We start from the raw sequence: 5,580 nt of genomic DNA, 5'->3' as shown, positions 1-5,580 counted from the left end.
ACGAAAGGTGTTTATAGCCAGAGGAAAGCAATCAACCCGTCATTTGTCAGGTGCTGGAGCATTACAGTCACACATCCACATACCTCATAGTACTCGAACATCCTACACTTCACCTTGGCACTTGATCCGCTGATGCTTCAAAGAAGAATTAACACCCAAGGACACAAACAAGAAAGAAAATTCTCCAGGGGAACTGTGGACTAGACTCTCAGGAACCCTTCCTCTCCCTGTTAAAGTATTTTTATTTTCAGCAAGCATTATTTTTCTTCAAGTGATACTGGCATGAACTAATTCGGTAGTAAGGCCTGAAAAAGCTCAAACTAAAGGTAACACAATAATGGAAATGATCATCCATCCATCCATCCATCCATCCATCCATTTTGCGATCTGTTTATCCAAACAAGGATCGCGGGGGGTGCTGGAGCCTATCCGAGCTGTCTTCGGGCAGTAGATGAGGGGACACCCTTAACTCGATGCCAGCCAATCGCAGGGCACACATAGACAACCATTCACACTCCCAATCACGCTTCTTTCCATGCAAGTTTCTGGAATATGGGAGCAAGCAGGAGTACACGGAGAAAACAGGGAAAACATGCAAACTCCACACACGAAGGCTGGAGCCGGAATCAAACCCTATACATCTGCACTGTGAGGCCGGCGTGCTAATCAGTCAACCACCCTTTTGCTGCATTCTTCTATATAATTTAAATGTAGACATCCATTTTATGTTGTTTTTCATTTTTAGAAATGTAAATGTTCTTTTTTTTCAGAGATATGACATAATCCAACCTTTATTTTGACTGAGCAAGATTTAATGACTTGATAGTTTTACACACTGACTTGGGAGTTGCTTCAGACTTGAAGGTTACGACTTGAGACTTAATAAACTTGTGACTTGCAAAAAGGTGATTTACTGCCACCTCTGCTCCCCAGTAACTGTGGGGTCCATGTTGGTGACAGCCAAGACTGTTTTAGACTGAGGAGTCCAATCTCCAGCCTTAAACCCTACAGAGTATGCATTTTACTTGCTTAAGAGCACACTGACGGGTGTGTTTACTTCATCCCACAAATTACTCCCACTTTTTGTGTTCAGGGTCACAGACATGAACAGTCAATCGAGAAGCAAATACAGAAACAAACAACCATTCACATTCACTCGCTCTCCTGGGCTGCAATTTCAAGGTTGCGATTAAGCTTCAGTGCATGTTTGAAACACTCAAACAATTCAAACAAAGAACTTTCGACTTCAAGGTTGATACCCTACAGTTTTATTTTATCATAATTGCAATGCCCAAATCTCATAAATTGAATGAAGTCATAGTGCAACATTATATAGTTTAATCTTGTTTTCAGCTGAGAAAATAAAGTTTCTCTTCTCTTATTTATAACAATTATTAGTATTACAAGGCTCTTTAATGTTCTACTTGACATATAGTTTACACTTTGCAAATCAAACTAGGTTATAGAAGGTCCTTGGTGGTGTCAGTTTGAAGTTGAGCTCCAGACAGTAGTGCTTTGAAATAGCCTTGGGTGTCCTTTAAAGCCTGGTACTGATCCCAAATGCCATCTGTTGGTGTGTGAAATTCAGTGCATTCATTTCTAAATTCTGCTTAACTTGAAAGTCATTAGAAATGTATCCAAAGTTGATGAAACCTCGGGGAATGAGCAGCTTGAGGGTTTGAAGAAGTGAACAAACAATCTTGTCTTTCTTTTGACAACGCAGGAAGTCATCACTAAAACCATATGGTCATATGACATAATCTGTCAGTTCTAAGGCAAGAAGATAAAAGCCTAATCCTGAAAGACGTGACTCTTAGCAAACAATTTCCCAAATGCCGATGATGGGTCAGAAAATGTTTTCTGGGTTGACATGAATGTCTTAACTTCGACATGAACCCAGTCATGTACAAGAAAGAGCAATTCAAGACCTTATGAAACTGTACTTCTTAAATTGGGTGCATGAGTACAGGCAATTGACACCCTGGTGACCTTTTGAATGTGTAATCACAGTCTGTATGAATTCATTCTTTAGAGCTCAGCGCAGCTCGCCAAAGATCACGGGGAGATAAATAACTGCAAAAGAAAACGGATCCGGTTATAATACTCAAAAAAGTGCAATCCGCCAATCCAGAATCCTTGTTTTATATTGTCTTGAGAGGGAAGAAATTTCATCTGTGCTGTACCACATTTGACAATAAAGTTGTATCCAATCCAATCCAATCTAATCCAATTCATAACTGGGAAATGGTTCAACACTCGTATCTTTGAGTTAGATACCGAAAGGACAGTAACAAATACTCTTCATGCCGCATCATCATTGTGTCATCGTGCATCTGTGCGTGTATATGTGCGCATGTGCCTGTGCCCAAGTTCTGAGGCTTGACTTGGAAACAGCTCAGGCAAAGTTGAGATGTGACTGTATTATGTTCCTGCAAATTCCAGCAAGGATTATTCTCACAGGATTAGGATTTTGTCTTTGGTAATGCACCGTTGCTCAGAGAAAACCAACATTTGTTTGTAAAATTTATGAGTTTCTTTTCAAAACTCATAGAAATGTATGGGCCCAAACAAACCTTGTAAAAATTTCCATGGCAAAGCATGTACTTGTGTATTGATACCTTTGTTGGTGGCAGGAAGGGGGTGGAGGAGTAGTTGTAATCTATATATATATTGCGCGTCGTCCCGCACGCGGTCTGTCCTTCCGTCTGTCCCTTTTCAAAACGTACCTACTTCACCGCGCCGCTGCGCGCCGCCACTGCGCCGCTCAGGCAGTGGCTCACTACGATCGCGCGGGCATCTTAGCGAAAAAATGTTGTCTACCCACAAGCATTGCAATGAAATTGTTAGTTATTTAGTAGAGCTAAACATCTCTTCATTTTCGCGATAAGCAATGAAGATGAACAAAAAGTTGAACCAAGCAACAACACTTTTGTGGGCCGAAGGCCCACCTTACCAGCCTTCCGCAGGAACTAGCTGATGAGCTGCCCGGAGGGCGGCGAACCACCACCTTACCAGCCTTCCGCAGGAACTAGCTGATGAGCCGCCCGGAGGGCGGCGAACCAGCTAGTATAATATAGTGCTTAACCTTGACATAATGCCTAATCAGTCAACAAATATGCAGGGCACTGGTCTCCCACCTTTTTACAATAATTTTCCCAAAAGAAACCTTAGAAGTAAAAAGGATCCAACCCAATTCGTAGTTAGATTTCAGTTGTATGAAATTAAAGAAATTTGAGTTGTTTCCATTGTATATTTTTTAAATCACAAACTATATGAGGGAGGGTGGCAATAAGATACTTTGGTGTATGGAGCTAAGATGTTTTGTAATAGTTCCCCCTGTTACACATCCAGGCTTTTGTATTGTCATGAAAAGCAACATAGAGAGATATCAAAAGAGAGGTTTGAGAGCAGCCCCTAATTCATCACACCCCAGCGACACATCATGAGAAGGAGGAGGTGCAAGGGAGAACTCATCTAGGCTGCCAGCCAACATCCCCAAGGCAACATAGACACTGATGGACTCGCTAAACTGAGACTTGGGGCTCAATTGCACACTGGACAGAGCTCTAGTTCTTTTTAGGAAAAATAAACCTGACTGACTCCATATGAGCATTTTCAGCTCCACAAATTTGTGGAATAAACCAGGCTGGCTTAGTTGATGCCTATACCTTGCTTGGCTCCTGCAATTGTGAGGAACACATTTCATGAGAGACGCACTCATGTACTCCATGTACTCCTGGACACATTTTAGTCCAGGAGTACATGGAAAACTGTACCACTTTGAAATAATGGTATTCATCATTCACAGTAAAGAGCACCCTTTGGTAATGACACCGTTCCATTCCCATGGAAATTATGTGAGCTAAATTTGTAAGTTAGAATGCATCATACATAGTCCATCGCCAAAATAAGTGAATGCAGTAGGAAAGTCATAATTACAGAAAATATTGAGATGTAAAATACAGGCCATAAATATAATAAATAATTAAAAAATTAACTATTAAATGAAAAACAAGAGTAACTGGGTGTGCCACGTGATGGATGATGTATTGTTATGCCGCTGCGCAAACTAGTTTGCGTGCCGTGTGTAACTTTTGCCAAAAGGCAAGTGAAATTCAACAGCAACAAGTAAATCTTTGGTGACCTAATCTGCCTATTTCTTAAAATGTGTCTGTGAGCTTCCCATTCAGAATTCGATTTACATAAAGCACCCCCACACTGGGCACCATCATGTCAAAAGCCAAAAGGTAAGTAGAGCTGCAGTACTGGTGTGAGCAAACATTGTTATCAGCAGTCTGATACCTGGCACTTACTCAAATGTTTGGCTTCTAACTTCTTGGTGTGTGGGTGGGTTCTATTTGTGTTCGGCAATGTGTTTCGTGCCTTCGCCTCATGCATAGATGAAGTGCTGGTGGTGATGAAGTGATGCCTCCAAAAGTGAAAATACAAACAAAACAATACGGCAGTTGCCTTTTTTGTTCGCAATCTGAAGGAACCCTCACTGCACCTGTAGTTGGCAGGTAATGAAACTTTGCTTTCCCTTTCCTTGCCAGAGACTCTACCACACCGTGTCCCAGTCTAAAACATGTTGAAGAAAATGGGCAGTGAGTGACGCAAATGAATTCAAAATAAACACGGGTGCTCATCGATATGGCCACTGTGCTTCCAACAAACACAAGTCTGCCTACAACCATCCAATCACTCTGCCTGTCTGTAATTTATGAGGAAGGTGTCACTTCCAGAATGATACGCCATGGGCGAGGGAGCCCAATTCACAAGAAAAATAGAAATGTTCATTCCTATGAGGAAAAAACTAATTCTTCTGGGGTTCTGTGCGCTTTCATTCGCAAGTTGATTGATCTGAGGGATGCCATAAAAGACAAGAGCTGAGTGCTGCATTTAAGTGGCTGTGAATGACAGATGAAATGAATACAATCTTTTCAGGCCACACTCTTGTGAATTATGATGAATGATTGTATGATGAGTGATTTATGAAATACAGTTAGAATGCATAACACAAAGTATCGTTTGACATTTGGGAAGCCCACGTGCCTGTGAGAAGTACAGTTTCACAGCGACCTCATACGCTAAATTAAAGCTGCAATCCAGCTCTAAAAGACTCATTTTTACTACACTGTTTGAATACAAGAGCGGCCCGGTGGTCCAATGGTTAGTGCATTGACCTCACAGTGCAGAGGTACCGGGTTCAATTCCAGCTCCGGCCTCCCTGTGTGGAATTTGCATGTTCTCCCCGGGCGTGCGTGGCTTTTCTCTGGGTGCTTTCCTCCCACATTCCAAAAGCATGCGTGGCAGGCTCATTGAACACTCTAAATTGTCCTTATGTGTGAGTGTGGATGGTTGTTCGTCTGTGTGTGTCCTGCGATTGGCTGGCAACCGGTTCAGGGTGTCCCCTGCCTAGTGCCCAAAGACACCTGGGATAGGCTCCAGCACCCCCGGCGGCCCTTGTGAGGATAAGCGGATCGGAAAATGCGTGGATGGATGTTTAAATAAAAGTCACTTATCATGTCATGTTTTAGTTTTTGTATTGTTGTGTGATAAAACTGGAGAATTCCATCCAAA

This window comes from Hippocampus zosterae, chromosome 6 (assembly GCF_025434085.1).
Source record: "Hippocampus zosterae strain Florida chromosome 6, ASM2543408v3, whole genome shotgun sequence".
In the NCBI taxonomy this organism is placed as follows: Eukaryota; Metazoa; Chordata; class Actinopteri; order Syngnathiformes; family Syngnathidae; genus Hippocampus; species Hippocampus zosterae.
Note: the sequence above shows the minus strand (reverse complement) of the source record.